We start from the raw sequence: 27,039 nt of genomic DNA on the forward strand, positions 1-27,039 counted from the left end.
TTTTCATCACCAAGGGGTATTACTTCATATGAAAGAAATACAATAGTCTTTTAAATCCTGCTAAAGAAGGGTTATTTCATGCTCTTGAAATTATCTTAGTTGAAAATGTCTTCTTGGTTTTCTTACATTAACCTTGACCTTTCCCTGACCTTTCCTCCGACTCCCTAATCACACTCCCTACTCAGTCCCTCTCAGATCAGCTGGGAAGAAGAAAAATCAGAATTTCCTCTTCAAGGAAATCTATTCCATAGAAGAAATGATAAAACTGTGTGCCATTTGGAGTTTACAACTAATTATTTTACTCTCTGAAAACAGATTGGAGCTGTCCAAAGAGTTTATCTAGGAAAGAAATGTTCCCTTTGCATTTTTTTAGCTGTGAATATGAGAAAGGTTACTTTTAATGTGTTTGAAAGCAGTTGCTTCACCAAAGATGAAGGAGCACACTTCTAAATCAGGTTAGGATCACTGTGTCTTCTATCTGCTCTAATTCCTTGAGAAACACAATTTCCAATTAACATTGGAAATCTTGACAGACAGAAAAGAAACATTCTTCCCCATGGTAAGCAATGCTGTTCCTTGGCTTCTCCAATGCTGTTCCTTGACCTGATGTGCCTTTTCTGCCTGGCCCATTTTTCTGTGTGGCTTTAGTTGATCTACCTTGTTGGGGTCAGGCTTCCTGGGAATCCTCTCCAGACCCACTCATGCAGAGTTAATGACCTGTCTTTGGGGCTATTGATGGACTTGGTACTGCCCTTACCATCTGCAGGGCTATTATTACCTTGCTGCCCCATAGCCCCATGTGAGCACTGAGAAAACAGGGACTGTCCTTGTTTTATCTTCATATTCTCATTGCACACAGCAGGTGTTTAATAAATGCCTGATGAATGAATGATTCCCCACTCCATTACTTACTAGCTTTGCGATCCTGGGTGAATTATGTAGTCTCCTGATGCCTCAATTCCCTCATATGTGGCTGATAATATAGACCTTATTGGATTGTGGACAGGATTAAAAAATTAAATGCTTATTGGTAATCCTGGCCCATGGAAGGGGTGTGCATAGATGATGCTGATTACCTACCCCCAAACCATCGTTCTTGCTAATAAATGCTAGATGTTACACCAGTATGTGATAACACGTGTTTAGAGAAGGTGTGCCCATCCTTCACACCCAGATGGGGGACTCTTGACAATGACAGGTTTAGGAAGGGGCTGAAGACTCAGTCCCAGTTCACAAAACTCTGGGGGTTTCCTGGATTTTCCTCTTCAATAAAAGACAGTCTCAGGAGGAAAAAGACTGTCCCCTTTTGTCTTCCATGGACATTGTTTTATGAGCTGTGGCCTCTATCTTGCTACCATGACAGGAAAGCTAAGAGAGTTACAGAGAAGCCAGCTCAAGGAACCTGACATCTTCGAGTTGTTGTACTAACAAACCCTGAAACCACTTCCATGTAGACATTTTAGTATGTGAGGAAATTAAATGTCCTTATTGTTAAGCCACGTTACTTGACTATTCTGTTACTTGAAAGGGGGAAAATTCCTAACTAACAGGACCCTTAGCAAATGCTAGCTATTTATTACTAGTAGTAGTAGCACTGGTATTAACCATTTCAGCCAGTACTACTGCTCTCTGCACAGTCTCAGTTTCCAAAAGGAAGTCGGCTCTTGCTGGAAATCATCTCATACTTTCCCTGGTGTTATTTACAAAATAGGAGTTCCACAAGCCAAGATTGTTTTGTCAATTAAGAAAACAGGTTAAAAAAAGTACCAGGTATCCACTTCCCACACTCACTTCCTTACTAGCTCTCTAAAACCCCATGGAAACACAATGCAAACAATGGTCAGTCTGACTTGTAAAATCTTTCAATGTATAATGAATCTATTGGGACATGGTAGAAAGCTATGAGGTTGTGCCCTGTGTCAAACCCAGCTCAGAGAAGCTGGCTCTGAGTGAACTCAGTCAACAAACTCTTCATGCCCTCCTCCACCTGCCCCACATCTCACCAACTTACATCCCCTTGTACAGAGTAGATTCAGGATAGAGGCAGTTGGGGTGGGTTGATGCTGCCTGTTGAGAGAATGTCTTCAAACTGTCATATTCTTCTTCAGATGTATTGGCATCTCCTGTCTCTGTAACACTCCAAATATGCTGTCAAAGTTTCAGATGTTCCAGCCACTCACTCCTAGACTTTCAGGTACCCGCTACGTTATGCTGAGTCTACTATCTTTCCTACAAACATCCACCACAGTGCACCAAAGAGGTCCTGATCTTTATCATGATGGAACAAAACAATGAAGTCTTGGGGGTGACAGGGGGATGGTGTCACCCAACACATACCTATCCCCACAGGTGGGTCAGATCCCAGCAGAAAACAAATGGCACGCTCGGAACTGGACATAACATGGGATACTTCGTGGAGGGTTTGTAAGAGGCTATGACAAAGGTGTAAGGGTAGGGTAACACCAAGGGAAAATACAGTACCTGGGAGCAGGAGCAGCCGAGTCATGACCACCCTGAGGACAGAAAGAAGGAAATGGGGGACAGTTAAATACTGCAGAGAAAGATGCCCTTGGAGTGACCTTCAGCTGATGGACACAACAGGTCCAAGGCAATTTTTCCTGGAAAGATTTAATACCCGGGCCTCACTCTCCTCTTTTTCTCTGACTTTGGGTTGAGTCTCCCCACTGATTAAATCCAGTCAGAACCCAGGGAGTATGGGAACACTGTGATGGATCCCAGACATATCAACCTGTGGGACAGAAAAGGGGGGGAAAGAGAGGCTAATAGACCCTGAGAGGCATATCCCACGTCCACAGGAGGACCCTGTGAGAAGAAATGCACTGGGTCAGAGCTGGTTAACTTTCTGAAAAGTAAGTTTCATTGTGCACATCCTGGTAGGGTCCCCTGGGAAATGAGAGAAAAAGGGGAGAGCAGGATCAAAACCCTTCCACCTTTCACCTACTGTTGCTTGAATTTCAGGTCTCCATATTTCCAGCCGATGATTAGGCCTCTAAACATTGATAGAAATTTGGATTTGGGTGAGAGATTCTGAGAAAGACACAATTGGAGGTAGGAAAAGTGGAGGAAAATGAGAAGCTAATTTCTCTCCCTCTGTGGCAGTTGCAGTACCTTTTCTTTCTTTCTTTTTTTTTTTTTTTCTTTTTTGGGCTTCTTGAAAAAGATGTCCCTAGATCTAAGCCATGGAAACAATTTAAAGCACTCTGTCTTAAATTATCCTCAGCTGGATACCGGCTTGGCTGTTCACAAAGAAATGCATGCCACTTCATAGAAAATCCACGTCTATGCATGTGAAGAGGGCATTATTCATTTCTCCCTGTGTATATTTATCTACCCATCTACATGTGTAGAAACTCCTTACCAAAGAAAGTTCTTAGTTTTTCCCAATGCAAGCCATTGGGTATAAATGGGCTTTAGCACTTAAATTGTTCAAATGTATTTTGTATGTTCTTAATTAATTTTTACTTGTCAAGTAAAAACTGATTTTCTTCCCAAAATAAATGGAGACATGACATAAAAGGCTAAGTCCCTCCCAGGAGCAACTCCAATCATCCTCATATCAACAAACATCCCACTTGGGGCACATCTCCTTCCAGGACATCTGCCCAGGCTTTTGAATATATAACCATGTATTTTGGAGATTTCATGGAAATTATGTAGTATTACATAAATAGTGCGGAACTGTATTGTTCATGTAATTCTGAAGCTTCTTTTTTTCCTTCAGTGATGTGTATTGGAGGTATAGTGATGTTACACACTCCTTTTAGTATTAACATGAATTTACTACAGTCTATTTATACGTTCACCTACTGAATGGGTATTTAATGTAATCTGGGGAAGGAAACATAAACAATGCCGCAGTGAATATTCTCCGACAAGTCTTCTTGAGTACTGAGCGTTCCTTTTTGTAGGGCAATTAGAAGGACGCGGCATTGCCAGTGCATGGGAGTGGTAAATAGCCTGTGAGGCGGCTACCCCCGACTCCTTACCCCCCTGTAAACTCATGCTGCTCCTCACATCAGTACGTAGAGTCTAATTCCAATCTCCTTGAAAATGAGCTGCCCTTACATATTTGACCAAGAGGGTGCAGTGGAAATTACGTTCTTGAACGTCTGTCGCCAGGTCCTAAGAAGCCTTGCAGTTTCCACCTGCGGAAAGCCTGTCATTTTATCAGAAGTATGACTGCCCTGAGAACGCCATGCTGTGGGGAACCCTAAGCTCACTCTTTGGAAATGTCATGTGAGGAGAGAGAGACCAGATGTTGAAGCTGAGGCACCGTGCATGTCGTGAGTGAAAACGCCACCTTGGAGGTCCCGCCCAGCCAAGTTTTTGAATAACTACAGCTCTAGCTGCCGTCTGACGCAGTCACATGAAAAACCCCAACGAGAGCCATTCAGCTGAGCCCAGTCAACCCACAGAGCATGAGAAATGACAGTGAACTTTTAACCACGAAATTTTGAGCTTTTTAAATGTAGCAATAGATCTCTGAAACAACAAAGCACACTAATTTTTATTTTTAATCGGGGCTCCCCAGTTGAGCTCCAAGGTGTCTATACCATTTATTTATTATATTATTTATTATATATTATATATATATATATATAATAAATATATTATTTATTACTCTCCTCCCCCTAGTATATGAAAATTCCCAGGTACCCACAAGCCATTTTTTTTAACACTAAGAAAATTTAAAGGACACTTTTGTAGCTGATCATTTAACTTTGATGCTAAAGTCAAAAACACTTCTGTCATTTCCATTTGTAATGTGAAGGTGTTGCTTCTTTACTCTCTTGTGCTCCACACACAGACAGACAGGGTCAGGCAGACTCCCCTTCCTTTCTTAAATAAATGAGTTAGAGAGCTGTTTATACTCAAAACTGGGAAAACAGCTCATGGTCATTGTAATGCCTGGTTATCTAGGACCCTAAAGTTTGCAGACTATAATATTTAAAAGCAATGTTTGAAAACCGACTCTGGATCGTTTCCCAGTGGTCAACCTGAGGCTAACCCAGGCCCACACATGCCAGTGGGGAACGCAGCTCAAGGCGGACATGGTTCTAAGTATATAACTCCACTCTTTTCATCTTTCCAGTCCAATTAAATACAAGCAGCCCAACCATTGTCAGAAAATGACTCGAGAGAATTGGGTCAACACACCTCTCAGAATTTCTTCTGAGCCAATCAGAGGGTCAGTCCAGTTATTTTCAATGATTTGAAGGGTGACGTCAAGAAAGTCTGTCCTTCGATCTTATTATTTAACTGCCAGCAGCTAGATAGTCTCTGTGATGACCTGTAGCACACAGTGATCCTGGCCAGGAAAACCTGCCCTTTCCTTGTCATCCTTCTTTATGCACCCAGAGAAGTGCTCATACAGCTTCTCCAGTTCATTCTATAAATAATCCCAGAATGGCATTATTTTACTACAACTGCAGTAAACTGGCCATTGTTTCGTGAGCTATGGCCTCTATCCTGCTACCATTATTAAAAATACTGACAATATTCACCTCACAGCATTATAAAGTCTTCAGAAAAGTATTCACCCCTGAAAGAATTTTATTTAATATAGCTGGTATGAACAACAAAACAACAAAATATCCCCATAGATTTGGACCAACGAGGAAAAAGACAGATTTCTTATGGCTGGATTTTTTTTAGTTACCATAAGAGAAGAAATACCCATGAGTAAATCTGAGACCTATTCAGGAATCGGCCTGACTACTGAAGTAAACCAAAAATAATTTAGTGACTCTAAAAAAATATCTAGCTCTTCAAGTCAAATTAATACCAATTAAAGGGAAGCAGAAGAATAAGGAGCTGCAAGTCCCTCCATGTGTACTTCCTACAAAGGCAAACACCGTGAGTGCTGACTCAGTCCCTGGGCCTCATCCATCCAGCAACCCCACCTGTCCAAGGGAGAAACAAGAACCAGAAAGGAAGTGGAAAAAACTCTGAGCCTCCAAAAGAACTGCCACAAAATCAAAACATTGAATATTGTGCAATTTACTCAGGAGGCACCAAGGCCTTCAGGCAGAATTCTGCCATTTGGAGCCAATTTTTAAAAGCTTGCTTATCTGGTTTCTCATTCATACCAGACTAGAAATGGCAATGAAAAGGAGGTAGATAGGACACAAATCAGCATATCTATGAAACAAAAACAGACTCACAGATATAGAGAACAGAGTTGTGGTTGCCGAGGGGGAGGAGAGAAGGTTTGGGAGTTTAGGATTAGCAGATGCAAACTGTTATATATAGGATGGATAAACAACAAGGTCCTACTGTACAGCACAGGGAACTCTATTCAGTATCTTGTGATAAACCATAATGGAAAAGAATATGAAAGAGAATGTATGTATATGTATAACTGAGTCACCTTGCAGTACAGCAGAAATTAATACAACATTATAAATCAACTACACTTCAATAAAATTTTATTTTTAAAAATGAGGTAGAATAGACTGGCTGCCAATGACAGACAAACTGACATCAGCAAGAAGTTCGAGAAGAAAACAAACAAAGAACAACAAAAATCATGAAGGAAGCTATACTAATTCTTGGAAACACATGAACTGGGAAGATAAAGTGAAACTGATGTTCAAGGAATATAACAATAGAAGTTGTACAGAAACTTCTGAAAACTTCAGAACACCGTGGAATATTCTAGGCTTTGTGAGGGAGGAGAGAGCAAATGTAGAGATTCAGCAAATGACATCAGCACAGAATTTTCCTTATGCCTAAGTAGGGTGGACCCATCTACTCTTTGTAAATATATAACTGTATATATATTTATATTTATATAGTTATACAAAATTACACATCATTATATGTTGCCTCTGTGTTTTCAGAAACTATTCTCTAAAATGCCAAAATTTCTAACTTTCCAGTGAATTAAATAAAAAAGAAATAACAATCCTACCTTTAAAACCTGTCTTCCCCAGTTTAAATTATCATTTAAAATTTTAGATATAAAGTGTTGAAACTAAAAAACGTTCATTAATTTTCTTGATTCTTACACTTTTCCTTAGATTATCTTGATTAGAAAGATCATCTCATTATGCCCCCCCAAAATTTTTATTAAGTCCCTGGGAACTTGGGCATAAATCATCATTGTTGCTTCTTTTCTTTCTTCTTTTATTAACAGTGTAGATGTTTTCTATTTCCTAATTTCTTGGGCCTGAGTTTACTATCAGATTAGCTAAAGGAAACATCATGGTGATTTATATTCCTAATTGGATTTTTGCCTAATCCCCTTACTTGTGAGATTTCCCCTTTCTTTCCCTGTGAATCATTACAAATGAAATGATAAAATCTCCCTAATCACCCCCAACGTTTCCTGCTCATATTCTTGGAGATTTTGATACTTGAGGAAATTACTGACCCAGGGAGACCTCAGTACTTACACTTTCATTAAGATATTCTCTTAAATATAAAGATATTTTCTTAAAGTTTAGATTTATGATCAGGACAAAATTACATATTTCAGAGTGCAGGACAGAATCTAATAGCGCCCATCAAAGACTGGGGATTTCCAGTTTTCTTAATCAAAGGACTTTTCAGAGCTGAGACACCATCCAAACTGAATCCATTCCAGTATTTTGGGGACTAAAAATAGACTATCACATTTGCATTGCTTTTGCTGTTCACTGTAATCCTTCACAACTGTATTCTAGTTCCATTTACTTTTGCACGTTTTTGCATAATATACGTTCACTTTCATTTAGTAAATCTTATTTACCACTAGAAAATTAGACTATAAGAAGATGTTATGTGTATTTTTCTTTAAAATACAATAACCCTTGCCATGGACAGCCACAGAATTGACTTTGAGAAGCTGTCTGTGAAATTGGGCTCCACCATCCCTGCTGTTCTTTGAATACACCGCAATTCTATTTATTACACTGGACAGGTCAGATAAAGCAGAATTAAATTTCATAATTAATGCATCGACCTGTGCTTATTCATTGAATTTCCATGTTCTCACCGGTTTGTGAAATAAGTCTATCAGAAAACAGTTTTAACAAAGGGGCAGAGTGACAGAAGCCCATAACTGAGCCTATGGGGAAATATAGACGTTTAGGGTATGTTTAAATTGGGAGGTCTGGCAAACTCTTAGATTGTCCCTGTGATGAAGATAGAGACCAGAGCTGATTTAGTTATCATTGTATCCCCAGAACCAAATACAGTGACTAGCGCATGATACTTGCTTAGTAAATGTCAGATACATTTGTGGGTTATAAAATAGAGTGCATGGCATTCTGTTCACAAGAGTGAGAGGTGAAAATTATTTCAATCCCACCTAGAAGAAGCTTAGTATACTTGAACCCCAAAATAACACTAAGTGGTGGTTAAATAGGTGGGAAATCAGTGGCACAGTAGTCAGGATTAATCAGGGTTTGAGGAGAAGAACCCCCGGGATAGAGTATTTTTGGAGAAGGACACTTGCAATGCCTTCCTGGCTCTTCGAAAGGGTGGTGGATGGGATGGAAAAATACAGAAGCAGGAATGTGTGTGGAGTGCCAGGAGGACAGGACATCAGGCTAGAGAGATATAGGAGAGTCACACTGCAGGATAGAAAAAGTCTGTTTGGGAAAGAGGGCTGGGAGTCTGTGTCTGTGTGTGTGTGAGAAGTGGTCCTAGCAAGTATTCAGTGATGTGTCCATTTTATAAAGTATGCTCTCATAAAAGGGCAGCACCTCTTACTCTGACAAGAAAAAAAAAAAAAAAGAAGAAGAAGAAAAGATGGAAGAGCCACAACAAGGCTTTGAGGTAAAGAAAGGAGTGGGTTAAAATGTTCTTTTTAATAATCTTTGGCTTAGAAGTAAAGTAGGATGAGATATATTCTGTCAAGAGACCCAAGGCAAGGAGGATTTTGACTTTAAAAAAGCTGGGAAAAATCATTGTAAAAATGATGCCAGAGAAATAGAAGGATTCACAGCCACAGACCACCACTTCCAGCAGCCATTACTTTGTTCTGCAGCTTGGGAACAGTAAGGGAAAAGGAGACCTTGGAGATGACTCCAGTTTATGTAAGCAGCTCTTTGCAGGAAACCACCCTCAGCAGGAAGCCCCTTTTCTTGTCACTTTAGCAAAGCTGCATTGTAACTAACTTTTTTTTTTTTTAACATCTTTATTGGAGCGTAATTGCTTTACAATGGTGTGTTAGTTTCTGCTGTATAACAAAGTGAATCAACTCAACGTATACATATATCCCCATATCCCCTCCCTCTTTCGTCTCCCTCCCACCCTCCCTATCCCACCCCTCTAGGTGGTCACAAAGCACCAAGCTGATCTCCCTGTGCTATGCGGCTGCTTCCCACTAGCTATCTATTTTACATTTGGTAGTGTATATATATGTCCATGCCACTCTCTCACTTCGTCCCAGCTTACCCTTCCCCCTCCCCGTCTCCTCAAGTCCATTCTCTACATCTGCGCCTTTATTCCTGTCCTGCCCCTAGGTTCTGAAGAACTACTTTTTTTTTTTTTAAAGATTCCATATATATGTTTTAGCATATGGTATTTGTTTTTCTCTTTCTGACTTACTTCACTCTGCATGACAGACTCTAGGTCCATCCACCTCACTACAAATAGTTTAATTTCATTTCTTTTTATGGCTGAGTAATATTCCATTGTATATATGTGCCACATCTTCTTTATCCATTCATCTGTCGATGGACACTTAGGTTACTTCCATGTCCTGGCTATGGTAAATAGAGCTGCAATGAACATTGTGGTACACGACTCTTACTTCTCAATCAGGTGCCGATACGCCCTACTCATCTCCAGCCAAGCACACATTTCAAATGTTTTCATCACACAATACCTCGCCTAACTTGTCAGCTCTTTCTGTAGATCAAAGAAGTAGGAATGAAGAATAAGTAATTAACAGATGACCAGATCTCTTCCCCGGCTTCCCCTTCAGTAATCTCGTGAACAAACTGTGTGAACAAGACAGCATCTAGAGAAAGACCACAAGGAGTCAACAAGCCTGCAAGACAAGCGTGCAGGCAGCGGGGGACGGCATGACTCTGACCCCCTGTCTCAGTGATTAACTGAGATTACTTCCCTCCTTTCCTTTAAAACTTTCACGGCCGAGCAGAATCTTCAGAGGTGGTCCTTTGGGGGACTCTGAGCCCACCATCTGCCGAGACTGCCGGCCTTCTGATTAAAGACAACTTTCCCCTCTACCTAGGTTTATGAGTTTGATTCTGCACGTGGAGAGCAGCAAGACTGCAGATGAGACCAGCAGAAACTGAGGCGCAAGTACAGCAGATACTCCCTGGAGCAAGGGAATCTGTGTCATCAGGGAGAAGAGCTCTGGTGGAGCCCTTTTTGCTTTCCAGACTAGGCAAGGGCTCAGAAGAGTCAGAAGAAAGCGGGATGACCAGATGAACGGGAAGAGTTGAGTCTGGCTGAGACTATTACCGGAACCAGTCTTCCTTTCCAAATGGCTACACGGCTAGACTCCATTTCCCAACCTGACTTAGAGTTAGCTGTGGTCGGGGACCGAGTTCTGGGGAATGGGATGAGAATGGGGTATACTTGGCCCTTCTGAGCTGAGATGGTTGAGATGTGAGTGTACCACACCTCCCATCCCCATGGTCTCTTTGCCCGTTCATCATTTTAAGAGCAAGCGCTCCAAGGACCTACAGAAGATTGGGACTGACCACCAAATGAAAGAAATCTGGGTCCCCTGGATCACATGGCAGGTGCCAAACAGAAATACACATGTGAATAGACAATGATGTGCATGAGAAACAAACTTCTGTTTGAACAGGACACTGAGATTTGAAGGTGCATTTTTTTCCAGCAGCTAGCATTACCTTAACCAATATATACCGAGCTTTTGGTGATCCACGTTCACTGACTGGGAGAATCCGCAGGTTTAGAAAGAGAGGTAGAAGCAGGGAGAGCCCCATCTGGGCTGCCGGAGATAGAGGGGTGCCAGGAAAAGTGTGTAGCCCTGCTTGTGAGAGACGCACAGCCGCAGTCCGGAAGGAACCGAACTGTCATCCCACTGAGCTTCGCCATCAGAAGAGCTTAGTGCAGGCATATTGGGCCAGAAGAACTGGAGATCACTTTGGTGTCATACCAGTGGGGAAACTGAGGCTTGGTATATTTAAAAAAAAAACAAAAAACCTGCCCCATGAGGGATCCTGGATCAGATGAACAGGATTTCCAGCTATCGTGATCCAAAATTTTCTGTGTAACTTGCAAGAAAGGTCACAGAATATTTCCGAGCAGTGGTTCCCAACCAAGGTGCAGTTTTGCCCCCAGGCGCTATCTGACACTCTCTGGAGATACTGGTTGTCAAAACTGGCAGCTGGGGTGCTATTGGCATCCAGTGGGTGTAGCTTAGGGATGTTGCTAAATGTCCTATGATTCTCAAGACAGCTACCCACGGAAAAAAAGAATCCAGCTCAAAAGATTAATTGTAACAAGACTGAGAAACTGTTTTAGAGTATTATGTAACCACCCATAATAAAAATTTGGTTTCCAGTTTTAAGAAAAACTAATTCCTCAGCTAATCTAAAGCTAGTTTGACCTTGACATTAGCTCATCCTTTTGGTATATTTATTTTTTCAAAATCTCATCTTGTCTAGAGTGAAGTCCTATGGAGAAAGACAAGCTTCCCAGTAAAGTATGTATTAATTGAAGAAAGGCCCCAGGAGTTTGGCTTGTACTTACACAATTGCACTGCATTGAAAATCGGGATTTACCGAGGACAGGAGTCACTGCACAAATCAATAATCCCCAGAGGTAAAAAGTGCTCAGCTCTGCATGGATATTCTGTTTTCACCTTAAGTTTCATAATTGTTTGCCATATTTGTTGACCCCTGTAGGGAAGGAATAGGGGAAAATTGTATTGGGTGCAAAGAAGTCATAGAGTTTTCTGGCTGACTTAGCAACACTGAGATGAAGGTGTTTGTAGGAGTCTGTCTTGCAGGTAGAGATGAAAGACAGAATATTACAAATGATATGTCATCAGCAGTAAATTCTAGGCTGGCTAGACTTCATGCTGCTTTTTTGAAAATGTCTTTCTGTTCTTCTTAATGCCCCATTATCAATCTCAGCTTGCCAGGGAGAATTTCATTTTTCCTCCCTTTATTTTGTCCTTATTTTTAGTTGCAAGAAAAGACATTGTTTATCATATTAATTCTGACAGGAGTATACATTTATATACCACACTGCAGTTTATGTACATTTATATTCACACTGAATATACATGTATGTATGCATGGGGTAAGTACCCTGATACTATGTTGGTAGCAACATGTTATTTTTTTCTGTTAGTAATTTCAGAAGAGATTCTAAGATCAATTAAATACTCTGATTTGGCTTGTTAGACATGTATTAGAAAATGTGATTATGATTTCATTCAACACTTGCCTAGGTTATGAAATGTTAGTTTTTCATAGTCAATTTCAATAAACCTATGTGTGATTGTACAACACATGTGCAAATAGGCTGACAAAAGAAAGAAAGGAAAGAGAAAGGTGAGGGAAGGGGAAGGAAGAGGCTTTTAAGGACAAATTAGGAGAGAGTGGCTTGTTACTAAAATATCCTTAATTGCTTGAAACTGAAGACAACGCTGAAAGCTGGTTTATTTTCTACATAAGGAGCAAAGGTAGGAAAAAAAAAACATAAAAAGGGGAATTTAGAGAGAGTTGTAAAGAAAGTCACAAAAAAATGTTAGTTTGCAAGAAATAGAATCTGCAGACTAAATTGATGAGGATCCAAAAACAGTATGTTTAGCCCACTCTCCAAAGTGATACTTAATTGGCTTAAGAAAAAAATGAAACAGTGGAAACCTCTCTAATCCTGACAAGGAAAAGGGGTCAGGAGAGCTCATTAACACATTTGCAAGGGGCTTGAGTTGAATACGGAGTCATTTTTGGAGACAAATTTTAGTGTAAACGAAGTAAGAAACAATTTTAGTTTTTTTTTATGTTTTTCATTCTCTGATATTTTAAAATCAGTTATTTGTTAATTATTATATAAAGATACATTTTGAAATTATAAATACATGATTAGACTTTGTGCAAAGCTGGATAAGATCTTAATCATTGAATTATTTCCAGAAGTTGATTTTACCTAAATCATTAAATTATCTACATTACTGTCACAGCTCAGAATTCTGTCACCACCATGGTCACTTGGTAACATTCCTAGTTGAATTTAAAAAATCAGGCCACGTCAAGTTTCTTACAAATATAATTTATTAGCACCTATGGGGTTTCCTACTCAAAGCTCTAAATCAAGGATTAAAAATGGATGATGATATGACCATGTAATCCAAGATGACTTCGTTTTATTTCTTTAGTCACTTTTAATTTACAGTCATACTCAGAACCTAATTGAGGTCACCACTGCTGGGGTTCAGAAGGAGCCTCCCAAAATGTGCCATCTTTGCATGTGGATTATTTTGAGCTAAAGGCAATCGAGACCCTGTGGGCTCAAGAGAAACATGTACCCCTCCCTAACTACACAGAAGAATTTAAATTGGCGGTCTTTCCCCAAATGAGAATTATTAGCGCAGATACATTTTATCTGCAGGGCAAACAGCTAATTACCCAACCTCTGCTCTTCTTTTTCTCCTGTGAACTCCACTCTCCCCCTACCTGTTGAAGCCCCAGGCCCCCCGGCACATCCCTTAGCTCAGGGTGGCATATACACCGCATTTTACCTTTTTGTCTTTGAAGCTCACGTGTGTGGGCTTCCGTACATACGAAATTAAGTTTGTCTTTCCCCTGTTATTCTGTCTTCTGTTGATATGATTATTAGACCAGCTGAAAAAACCTTCGAAGGCAGAGGAAAATTCTTTCTCCTCAACACCACCTTACATAGGTGCCTGTTAACCTCTGTTTTCTTGAGTTTTCTTAGGCTTACTTTTAATTTTTATAAAGTGTAGGAACTGCCTCACGTACAAAACAAATAAAAGAAATGCTATGTCTGATGTTTTCAAGGAAGCAGTTGTACTTAGATAAACATTAATAAGTGATGAAAAATTCAGAAATAATCAGTATTCCCATTCATATTAATGCAAATTAGCCCTTCGGATTAATAAGCCCCACGGGTTCAGGATCCAAAAGAAATTGGTTACACCTAAAATAAATTACACTCTGAGAGCATAGGAATATCAGTAATAATTGCAATTATGACCCAGAGCAATAATATTGTAATTCTCTGGGTTCTTAATGTTTACTTCCACAGGATATATTATAACCAGGATGAACCAGGAAAATGTGGGAAGTCTAGTGAAAAAATCGTACACTGGTTAAATTATTTTGCAGGACAGTGGATTTTAAAATTTATTTCCAACTTTCTAGCTGCTTTCATGTACTAGAATCTCATAAACTCAACTACAAGGGTGTGGAAGACCTAACCCAATAAGCAAAAATACATATATTTTAAAGATTTTTAAATGAGTAGCCAAGTATATACAGTAACTAAGAGCAGAATAACAGTGAGCTTTTAGAAGGCCCAAAGGAAACCTATTTTTAATGACTAGGAGAGAAAGATTCGCAATTAACATATTCATTATTTGCATGTAAATTGATGATTCCAACAGCTGCTTAAGGGTGTTAAAAAACAGTTTGTTCTATCGCGCAGTTTAAACGTTCTTCTTAAAAATCTTGTTCACCTGTTTAATTTGCTGAACAATGTCTTCCTTCAGAGGAAGGCTGGTAGGGGCAGGGCTGGGGGCGGGGGTGGGGGCGGGGAGATTCAGATAGCTCATCCCCCTCCCACTTCTCCACTGGTGAGATCCTTGCACAACAAGTGGGAGGGGAGGCCACAGTTCAGCGATACTGTGTGGCTTACTTTCTGTGTTCTTTCATTAACTGCTGCAGCATTTTTTGGTTTGGGCAGGGATATATTTTGCAGCAGCAAAGATTTTCTAGACAGCATCCTATCTTTTCTAATCATGAATCCTCTAGTGAGCTCAGAGGAAAATGGTGGAGAATTTAAGAGAAAGGACATTTTGTTTTTCTCAAGCATGATTGGGAAACAGTCAGCTATGATCTTCACCCAGGCCCTGGTCAGCTGTATCTCAAAATGGATGTGTGGGATTCAGAAGGGGTGGAGGGCTGTCCCTGCTCGAGGATTCCAATCATGAGAGCTTTTCATTTCATTCCTAAGGAAGCGTGAGAGTCGAAGAGAAAAGCAAGCTGTGGGCCCCCAGGACTTGCTCTACGAGCCCTCACCGTCCCTCCTGTGCCTCTCCCTGCAGGAAACCGGGGCAAACCATCCCTCTGCCGGCACCTGTCAGCCTGAAAGATGAACCAGTGTTAGACGAGGACACTGATCTAAATCCTTTAACCCTCACCCCACACCTATGCCCTTCTGTCCACCTGTTCTCTGATCAAGACCAGGGCTTTGCAAACTTCACTGTGCACAGGAAGCAGCCGGAAGGCCTTGTTAGAGCACATTCTGAATCAGGAGAACAGGGTGGGGCCTGGGATTCTGCATGTGTAACAAGCTCCCAGGTAAGGCTGCTGGTGGATGGGCCACACCTGAGGAGCAAAGGGGCTCAAACCGAATCACAGGTGTCTGGTTTTACCCCTGGGTACAGTAATAATACTAACAGTAGTAGTAGTAATAATAACACTAGCAGCTAACACATATATTACATACATATCTATCACTTAATTTTTTAAAAATTTTCTCCATGTATGTGCAAATTGATGTAAGGAGAGCTTAATAACATGACCAAAACCACACAGCCAAGGACAGAGTCAGGATATAAACTCAAGCAGTCTGGCCCCAGACCTGCTACACTGAGGGGTCCAGACCCACTACAGTGAGGGCAACACCTGCTACCCCAGGGTCCAGACCCTCTGCACTGGGGTCCAGACGTGCATTTGAGCTTCATCCTGACTGTGAGAACTTCTCATTTCTCTTTCAGCCTTTGGGCTTCAGCTTTCGTGCAGGTTTTCTGATTTCCTTGTACTTAAGGGGCCTGGCATCCCCTAGTTCTCCGGTAAACCATGCCTCTTCAGGCTTCCAGACCCACTGCGCAAAATACTCCAAGGAGATGAGAAAATATCCAGGGGGGAAAGGTTCAGGCTCACTTCAGTTTAGACTGAGACATTTGATAAACTTTTAGGATCTCTGAACATGTACTTCTCAGCAGCACTAATCAGAGACTCAAAGTACAGAAGTGCAATCAACAACTTTGCTGTTTCTACCCAAAGCTATGTTAGCTCACTCAGCACACAAAGTCTGTGATTTATTGGATGATACACTGTGAGATTCCAACATACCAGTTGCTGGCAGCGTTTTAGTGGCATGGACAGTTGTGACGGCTCAAGAGAAGACATTAGCAGGATGACAGAATCACCTAATCTGTGCTAATAAAGGAGCCACCTGGGATACTTAGGTCAACAGTCTGACTTAGGATAGACGGATAAACACCATGACAGACAAGCAGGTAGCACCGGCCTAAGACCACTGAGGCATGGAAAATGCACAGCCCCCCACATCCCTAGTTGTGCTTACACTGAGGAGTCCAACATCCACGGTCTAGATGCTGATTCTAGAATGTAGACTGAGGTTATACAAGAAGCAGGGTCATCCTGAGAGACTGTATAATTAAAATTTAAAAAACAGAATTAAGGGGCTTCCCTGGTGGCGCAGTGGTTGAGAATCTGCCTGCCAATGCAGGGGACACGGGTTCGAGCCCTGGTCTGGGAGGATCCCACGTGCCGCGGAGCAACTGGGCCCGTGAGCCACAATTACTGAGCCTGCGCGTCTGGAGCCTGTGCTCTGCAACAAGAGAGGCCGCAATAGTGAGAGGCCCGCGCACCGCGATGAAGAGCGGCCCCCGCTCGCCGCAACTGGAGAAGGTCCTCGCACAGAAACGAAGACCCAACACAGCCATAAATAAATAAATAAATAAATTTAAAATTGATGTGGTGATTTCTTTTAAAAAAAAAAACAAAAACAGAATTAAGGAGTCATAGCCTTCCCTCGTAAGACACTCCACAGTTGTGAGTCTTCCTGTGATGGTGAAGGAATAGCCTACTGAAAATATCCAGGGAAAGATGCCCAGGTACTGCGATACAACAGAGGTCAACAGAGGTCACAAGAATCCCTCCTTTGCAAGACAGAAGGTGTTTCTCAATTTGGTATAAAAATAGTCAGCAAAACGTTCTCCGCATTATTTTCCTACAGGGTCCTTCTCCTGTTGTCATAATTCTAATGGACTGTGTTTCTTGTTCCTCACCTGTTTCTAGCTTCTCCGGTCTATCAGCATGTTATTCTTCATGCCAAGGGAAACAGGTTTGCAAACCTGAACTTTGACCAAGCTTCTCCACTGCTGTTTGAAAAATGTTGCTGTATCACACACCCAAAGACTCAGCTCTTCCGTTCGAAATTTCTCTTACCCCTGAAGTATTCCAATGGCTCATAGGCTTTTTTAAAATGAATCCCAAGACTGAAGCTGTGTTTCTGATGATACCCTAAGGGTGGGAACAACAGAGAGTGAACTGAAGGAAAGACTTTAAACATCCCACACTGTTTCCAGCTGTCTCAGGAAGACGAAAGAGTAAGAGATGGAGGGAGGGAGGGAGGAAAGGGAAAGTGAATTGGATGACCAGAGCCATTTTCTTAGATGACACTGCTGATATTGGGACAATCCTTCCAACATACGGGCAATTTGTTCCTTCACTCAGTAAATATTTACTGAGGGCATTCTACCTGCAAAACACTGAATGAGGTGGTAAGGATACTGCAATGAACAAGACAGACATGATCCTTGCCCTCAGGAAACATACAGAATAACAGTCGATGCAATCTATCGTCAATGCATGGTGAAATCGCTTCACATATTTTTAACACTGCTTTAGTTCTTCTAGGATTTTTATTTTGTACACGTTTTTCTTTTATGAGAGAGCTCTTCTACATACAAGAATAGCAAATATTGAATAGTACATTTGCACTAACACATTATTATTAGAACTATCCCATCTTGGGCAATTAGCAGGGAAACAGGCTGGGACCCCTTGAGGTTGGTAAGGCAGAGTTAGAATGGCAAAGTTGAAAATAGAAGATGGGCCAATAGTATGTTCTTAGAAGCACTTAACAACAGCAACAATAAGAAAGGCTATTTTTAGCACTTTACACACAGTATCTATCTTTAACCCCCATAACAGCTCCTTGCGAAGGTACATTTTTTTAAAATCACTTTTCAAGTGCTACAAAATGATGCTCCGAGAGGGTAAATAATTTGCCCAAGATAGTAAAACAAAAGCCACGGCTGAGATCAAACCCAAGTGGTTTAATCCAAAGACAAATCTCTCAAACACCATGATATGTCGGCCTCTCAGAACCTGGCATATGATGAGAGAAAAGTAGAATATGGGCCAGGGTCACCTATAATCAATAAAAAGAAGATACCAAGTTCAAGTGTGGTTGAGAATAATACCTCAGATACTAAAAGTTAATCAAAAATCGTAAAGACCGAGGTTGGGGAAAAGAGTGAGGTGAAGAGCAAGCCCAATGTGCAGACTCATGCTCTTGGGCTCATGTCCTCTGATGAGACCCCTGCAGAAGATCTACAGTGTTAACCTGGGCGTGTACCTCAAACCACCCCCAAGGCCGAGCATTCCTGCCCAGCAGCTGAAAAATCCACACTTTCTCACCACTACGGTTTCACCTTATGATATTGCCACTGAGCAAAGTCCGGCGCCACTGAAGTACCACCACTTCTTCCACAGAGGCACCGCTTATCCAACACAGTGAGCACAGACGGACTTTTCTATTATGGTGAAAGATGAGGAGGTCCCCTGACAAACTCGACAACTGCCTTTTCCATCTCTACCAATAATAAGTCCATAATAATAATTTGGAGGACAAAATTCCTCACCCTTACAAATATCATAGCACTTGCAGGCCTGAGGACTTTTTCAGGTGCTTTGGATAATGTATTTCTTCAAGGGACGGGGAAGAAAAATATAACCCTGAATCGTGCAGGAAACTTCCTCTAGCAATTTTTAATTTTTAATTTTTTTACTATTTTTTTATTGAAGTATAGTTGATTTACAATGTTGTGTTAATTACTGCTATACAGCAAAGTAATTCAGTTATACATATATATACATATTTTTTAATATTCTTTTCCATTATGGTTTATCATAGGATACTAATACAGTTCTCTGTGCTATACAGTAGGACTTTGTTGTTTACCCATTCTGTACATAAAAGCTTACAGCTGCTAATCCCACTCTATCCTTCCCCCAACCCCCTACCCCTTAATTTTTAATTTTTGGTTGAGCAAATTCTACAAATAACTGTTTGAGATCTCAGCTAGGCCTTAAATTATATGTGGAAAGGGTGACCAACAGTGACATTTACTGAGAAATCAAAGAAAATTTATAAAGCATCAATATGAGTTATCTGTCTATAAAGATGGCCTTTCATAGAAAAATCACATTATTCCAGAAAACATTATCTTGGTCATAGTAAATGCCACATACCCAGAAACAGACCACACAAATACATTAACAGATAACAAGGTTTTCTGGTTGGAAGTTTAGCCCTCCCAAGCCTTTCTGATTCCAAACCCCTTACTTTTAGCTTTTATACTAGATGGGGGAGTCTGACCTGACAAGGTGAGAACTTTAGACTGTATTCTGTTGACATGGGTGAGTGAGCAGAGTATTTTAAGGAAAAGGGGAAAATGACTGAGCTGACTTTAGGTAACTGTGTAAGTTTAGAGCTGGGGAAGATTACTGGAGCACAGAAGTGACTGCAGACAAGATTTAGAGTTACTGCAAAAATATAATGTTTTGTTTACAGTTGCATTTTAGCCTAGATTTTTCCACCAGCTTGTACTCAGCCCAAGTCCTTTTCTACCCAGCCTCCTGAAAACTCTTTTTATCAGTTTCAGCCAGCTTCTAACTAGCCTCAGGAAGCTGTCAAGTTTCCCCGGGCACTAAGGTGGGGATCATTTTTCTGTTTCTTTATTTGTCTTGTCTTAGGGCAAAGGGCGTTCCCTACCACTGCTTTGTTACAAACTGCCCTACGTTTATGATACCTCAGGATCCTGTGGGTCAAGAATGCGGGCAGGTCTTGGCCAGGCTTTTCTGCTCCTAGTGTTGACTAGGGTCACTCAGTAGTACTCAGGGGGTAGCCATGCTGGTCTGGAGAATCCAAGACAGCTTCAGACACACACCTGTGTGCCTTGGCAGGCACGGCCAGTGGTCTGGACTTGGCTAGGGCTGTTGACAGAAGTGTCTAACACAGCCTGTCAACATGGTGCCTCAGGGCCATCAGACTTCTACCTTGGCATTTGGCTTTGTCCCAAGATGATGCCAAAAACTCGACCCCTGTGCACAGGTGCCGAATCAAATCTCAGAGACAGAGTTTTGGGTGAAGTAGAAAAGAACAGCTTTATGGCTTTGCCAGGAAAATGGAGACACAGCAGGCTCATGACTCTCAAAAACTGTGTCCCAACCTGGGAGGATTTGGTGAGGAGTTTTACAGCCGTGGTTCAAGGGTGGGGTTGCTGATAAGGATCAGGGTGTGTGCAGGGCCTGCGCTCCTTTAATCTGGCCTCAGGTGGTCTCCTGATGAGCTTCCTGAGGTCACCAAACTGTGACCTTCTCTGGAATGAAGAATGCTAACATCTTCCCTTTTGGGGGGGTTTTAGTTCTGCAGAAGAGCTCAAAGATATTGTTACGTGTATCTCTTGAGGGGGAACCAAGACCAGGACCCTGCCCCAAGGCTGCACTATTGCATCTTGGCTGCTCCTTCCTTGTCTCTGCATCCCCTCCCTTCCCTGATTAGCAACTGTTTGAAAGGCTTTCATGCCCAGGAGCCCCACAGGGTCCTGCTTGGTTTCAAAGAGAACCAGGCAGAAGGTGCATGGTCTTTGGGCCTTTTCTGATGTAGCCTTGGAAGTCTCTAAGGGTCACTTCTGTCCTACTCTACTGGTTATGACAGAGTCCTAGGCCAGCCCAGATTCTAGAGGTGGGGAATTGGGCACCACCTCTCCATGAGCAAGTTGCAAGTTGCAATATTGTAAAAGAGCTCCTGAGGTGAGAGATTTTGTTGTGGCCATCTTTGGGCAATAACCTCTGCCACAAGAGCATGGAGCTGAAGTCAGATAGATCTGAGTTCAAATCCCACCTTTTTCTTTTCCTTCCTAATTGTGCAACTCCTGGGAAGTTACATAATCTCACAGAGCTTATTTCCTGTCCTATAGAATGGGATAAGAAAAATTTGCTACCTTTCATGGTGTGATGATAAAATTAAATGAGAAGATACACACAAAGCAGCCTCACTGTAGTCAATGCTCAAATGTGCACACCTTTCTCTCTCCCCTCTCTAGAACCTGTGACAGTGAAACTGAGCAGGACCCTTTAGGGCTCCTGGGCATGGAAGTCTTTCTGTGTCCCCCGTTTCTTGTTTGTAGGGAACAGACTCCAGCCTCCATGACCTTCCCTGAGTTCCAAAGGGCAGGTTCAAATAGTTGCTAATCAGGGAAGGGAGGGGATGCAGAGACAAGGGAGGAACAGTCAAGAAACAATAGTGCAGCCTTGGGGCAGGGTCCTGGTTCCCCCTCAAGGGATACACGTAACAATATCTTTGAGCTCTTCTGCAGAACTAAAACCCCCAACAAACGGAAGATGTTAACTACTTGATGAAGCATTCTTCATTCCAGAGAGAAGGTCACAGTTTGATAACCTCCAGAAGGAGAGAAGCTCATCAGGAGACCACCTGAGGCCAGATTAAAGGAGCGCAGGCCCTGCACACACCCTAATCTTATCAGCAGCCCCACCCTTGAACCATTGCTGTAAAACTCCTCCCCAAATCCTCCTGGGTTGGGACACACAGTTTTGAGGGCATTAACCCGCTGTATCCCCCTTTGCCTGGCAAATCAATAAAGCTATTCTTTTCTACTTCACCCAAAGCTCTGTCTCCGAGATAAGATTTGGCACTGGTGCACAGAGGCTGAGTTTTCAGCATCAATAGTACAAGCTACAATGATCCTCACAAGACAGAGGTCTCCACTGCTTTCTCACATCTACTGCTGCCTTAGAGCTGACTCATTTCTACCCCCTTCTCTTTTTGATCTCACGTTGCTTTCTCCACATCTTTTCAGCATCTCATCACCTGGGATGCAGACAGATGGATTATTCACTACAAATAAGCCCAAGGAAACACATACATTTCCTGAGAATACTGCCAATGATCTTGGGCCAACAGAAAAAGTAATATTCGAGGGCTTATACACAGAATGAAGGATCTGTTTATCCCCTGAAAGACAGCAAAATTTCAGACCATTTCCTAAATCACCACAAATTCTAAATATATAAGTGCGTATTCCAAAAGCATACATAATGATATTTGTTTTCCAGTATGTGGTAAAAGGACAAATTCCACTTTTCAGACTGAATGTAATTACTGAATTATAGTATAAGTTTTTGTGTAAAATTTCAAATCCAAGCCTTAAAAAGCATTGACAGCAAACTTGTAAGGGTAGGTTTATAAACCTTTTATAACAGCACCATGCTCATTTATTGCTATTGTATATTGACAAAGTGCTTCTTTTATCTTTTTTTCTTCCTTCTTTCCTTCCTTTCTTTTATTCTTCTTGCTTGTGACAATATGTCTCATTGTCAGTGATATATTTATATTCACTCATTGTCTGGAACACATAAAATTGTGATGAAATTCAAAATCTGGGCCAGCACAACATGGGACAACCCCAGACTAATTGAGTAAATAAAGCAAGGAGCCGTGGTAGAAGCAGGTCTTCCATGGCTTGGCCCTCTAACTGTCCTGCCACATGGTGGGACCTGAGTGAAATGGTGGAGATCAATATAGCTGTTTTCTTGCTGTTACTCATGCAACAAGCTTAAATTCACTGATGATTCTTTTTGGTGGAGTCCTGAAGGGGCAGTTACTTTGAAGAAACTGGAGGAACGGACTAGGACCGTTGCCATAGATATCTTGAGCCTTATTTTTCACAAAATAGCGTCAGCTCTAACCAGTAATCAGGTCAAAAGATGACTTCACCACCGCGGGTATCAAGCCCAGAAATGCTCGACGCAACCAAGAACATCACTTAGCCGGACCCTCTGGGGCACATGCCAAAAACAGTCATGGAAGGATATACAGCCTCTGCCACCTCTGCGCTCTGCTCCTAAGAAAGGCAATGATAACCCACTCAATTCGATGGCTTGTTTGCATCTTGTTTCATCAAACGGTGCTGACAGTCGTGTCTGAGCAGACAGGCTGTGGCCTCAGATAGACCAGGGATAATTGGAAGCTAATTTGCCGTGGAAAGCTTAATGATATTTGAAATTACAGACGAGCAATCGGGAGATAATGGGAGGAATATTCAGCAGGCAAGTCACCCGTGACCATCATAGTTTGTTTCCCTCATGAGCTGCAACTAGCCCCCAGTCGCCCTCCCTATCAGGAAAAGTTCCTGTGCCCTAGTTCTTCCAAAATGATTGATGCTCTTTTTTTAAACTAAGTTCATTTTAATTGTACATGCATATGGAAAAGGGATTATGTAGTATAGGGCAACAAGAACACTCTGTTCTCTCTGCCTTTTGTTCACCTGGTTTGGTCTTTAGCCTTTACAAATGTGTTCAAGTGACTGTCCTGTCTGCTTTTAAAATTCATAGACTCATAGGCTTAGAGGGGCCTCAAAAACGGGTCTGGTACAGATATGAGCTTCTTGCTGCTTACTTGTTTGGGGGTTTTTTGTTTGTTTGTTTTTATTGAAACATTGTGTTAATTTCTGCTGTACAGCAAAGTAATTCAGTTATACACATATATACATTCTTTTTAATATTCTCTTCCATTATGGTTTGTCACAGGATATTGAATATAGTTCCCTGTGCTATACAGTAGGACCTTGTTGTTTATCCATTCTCTATATAAACACTCACATCTGCTAACCACAGCCTTCCTCTCCATCCCTCCGCCAAGCCCCTCTTCCTTGGCAAACACCACTCTGTTCTCTGGCTCTCTGTTTTTCTTATCCCAACTTAAAGGTGGCACGGAGGCAGGTGTTGAACTGCTCAAGGCTGCACTGTTGGCCAGAAGAATGGAGACCAGATCCTAAAGGCTTCCTCCTTCCTCCGTTCCTTGTGGATTTTCCATCATGACGACTCCACACTAAATCTATTCACTCTGAAACCCAGAACCCTCTTTTCCTTCTCCATTTGCTTAAGTACCATAGTGGAGAAAAGAAAAATGGAGCAATATTCGGTGCTGCATCTCTCAGTTCCTCTCGTCAGCTTCTCTACAACACTGCTCTGCTCTGTGATTTTCTTACCTCGTGAAAAGGAAAACAAGGGCTGGAAACAGGGAAACTGGAAACACGGGCTCCCCTTCATCGTGCCAACCCTGCCTTCTCCTTGGGCCTATTGGAAGAAGCCCAGATGTGAGTTCCTGAGAGATTTTATGCTGTATAAGTTCTATTTTTCCACTAAGCAGAAACTAAGACGCTCAGTAAGTACTCATTGTTGATGTAGTAGAGAGCCTTTGCTCAATGTGGCAGTATTGTCACGTGGTTAAGGGCTGAGGCTCTGAACTTGACTGGCCTGGCATCAAATCTGGGTTCTCCTACTTCCTCATAGCTGTCAAGTTGTTTCATCTCTCTTGCCTAAGTTTCCTTGTCTGTAAAAGAGGGACAGTAATATTGCCTTGTGGGGTTATTGAGAGCATCGAATGAAAATGCTTGTAAAATCTTGTCCAAATGCATGGCACATATGTGCTCAATAATCTTTTGTATTATGAAGTGGGTACGCAGTGCATTTTGTGGGATGAGACAAATGCATGTGCACCATACGTAGGATCTGAAAACAGAAAACAAGGCTCCTCGGTTACTAGACACTAGGGAAAGGTGTGTGCTGGGATTGGAAGGGCAAGGTGGCTGAGGGGAGTGTGAGTGCAAGAGTGAGACCCAACCTCAGATAAGCCCAGCCACACACATTATGGGCCCGTTGTCAGACATCACCATTCAGCCAGTGCCTCGAGGTCCCCTGGAGGAGACCTGTGACCCACAAAATGGACACATGAAAGCCCCACCCCCAAAATGCACAGAGGTCCCCAAAGGGTCAGAACCAATCCAGGGGGACACAGCCCACCACAAGGGGAAGTCAAAGAGTTTCACGCAACACTCGGTTTTTCTCCATCCAGGTTAAACCGAGAGTCTTGCAACCAGCAATGGCTTCCTGAAAAGGGCACATTTCATGTCCCCCCATCCATGTCCATGAAATCATTCTTGCAAGTGTGGCATTGGCGGTGAGGGTGGAGGAGAGGGGTTTCTCCTGAACTTCCCTAATGGGAGACAGGAAGGATAAATTTTGCTTAACATTAAAGATGAAACAAATTTATCAAAGACATCGGGGCAAATTACCATGTAATGACCCAATATTATGAGCCACATTTAAGTTTCCTTACTACTTTCATTGAATTATTAAAAGAAAATAAAAATCATCTTTAGCTACCTTGTCTAGGCAACTGATGGGTACAAGGACTCCCATAGAAGTTGCTTTAGCTTCTACCCCATCTACAAACAACAATTCATTTTATATAACTTTTCTCTTGTTATGGAGACCAAGATGATATCACCAAGCTATGCCTACTGGAATGTATGTGTTCAGACTTTTCTAACATTAATGCTCGCTAATAGCCACAGCAGGAAAGAACAGAAGATAAATAGCTTATTTGCTCTGTTTATACTTCTATTTCTAAAGCTAATGTTTAAATCTACCAAACTATTTTTATCACAAGCCTTTGGAATCTGAAAACTTTTATTCTCTAGTGTTACACCAGAGCCCTACAACCAAGGCGATAGATCATTTCCAAGTGGTAATACTACTGCTGATGATAATAGCCTTTAATTTGACAAACAATTGGCTTTGCATCCAGAAATGGATAATACAGCACACCACACTAAAAGGCAAAATTGTTCTTTTATTCCCCCTGCAGTGGATATTAGGGATATTTCTTCAGTCATGTACAACAATGCTCAAATCACTGATTTTAGTATTCCCATAAGAGAGAGAGTCTCAATTATTGAAATTTCTGCTGAGAATTTGCCTGTCTAACTGGTGATTCAAAATTGAAACTATTTTCTCAAATTGTAGAGGCTGGGAGTTCTCCTCAAGACAGATCCCCTTTATACCTTTTAGTATCTTTCATCTGCCTTCCAGTTCTAGCCTCATTTGTTACATTTCTGTCCCTTGTATTTCTCACCGTGCCATCTTAGATTTTGGGGGGTGAGGGTTCCTGGGCCACGGGTGGTCTGTACACCCACTCCCCCTTCCTGAATCATTTGCTTCCACCACAGCCCCCTCTTTGGTGCTGAAGTTTTCCCTTAGCCTCTAGACCAGACCAGTATTTGGTCCTGGTTTTATACCTTCACACAACTTCATATGTCTACACTATACAATTATTTATTTGTGTAATTATTTTATTATTTATCTCCCCCACAAGTGTGAAAGCTTTATGAGAAAACTGAGCTTGTCTGTTTAGTTTACGATTAGAGATGCAGCATCTAACATGGTACTTGACACACATAATAGAAGCTCAGTACATACCTGTTAAATGAGACTCACATACCTAGAGAACAGCCTTGTGGTTGCCAAGGGGGAGAAGGGGTAGGGGAAAAAAGGAATGGGAGCTTGGGATTAACAGTTGCAAACTATGATGTTTATATAGGATGGATAAACAACAAGATCCTTCTGTATAGCACAGGGAACTATATTCAATATCCTATGATAAACCATAATGGAAAAGAATATGAAAAAGAACATATATATATGTATAACTGAGTCACTTTGCTGTACAGAAGAAATTAACACAACATTGTAAATCAACTCTACTTCAATATTTTTTTTTAAAAATACCTGTTAAATGAATAAATATTTTTCATTTTTTGGAAAAGTCATCAATAGTCTGGCATTTTCTCAGAGAGCAAGCCAACCATACCAGCTTTAGCAAAAAATGAACAGTCTACAAATGAATGTTTATTAAGTCCTGTGAAGTAATATA

This window comes from Balaenoptera musculus, chromosome 4 (genome assembly GCF_009873245.2).
Source record: "Balaenoptera musculus isolate JJ_BM4_2016_0621 chromosome 4, mBalMus1.pri.v3, whole genome shotgun sequence".
Lineage (NCBI taxonomy): Eukaryota > Metazoa > Chordata > Mammalia > Artiodactyla > Balaenopteridae > Balaenoptera > Balaenoptera musculus.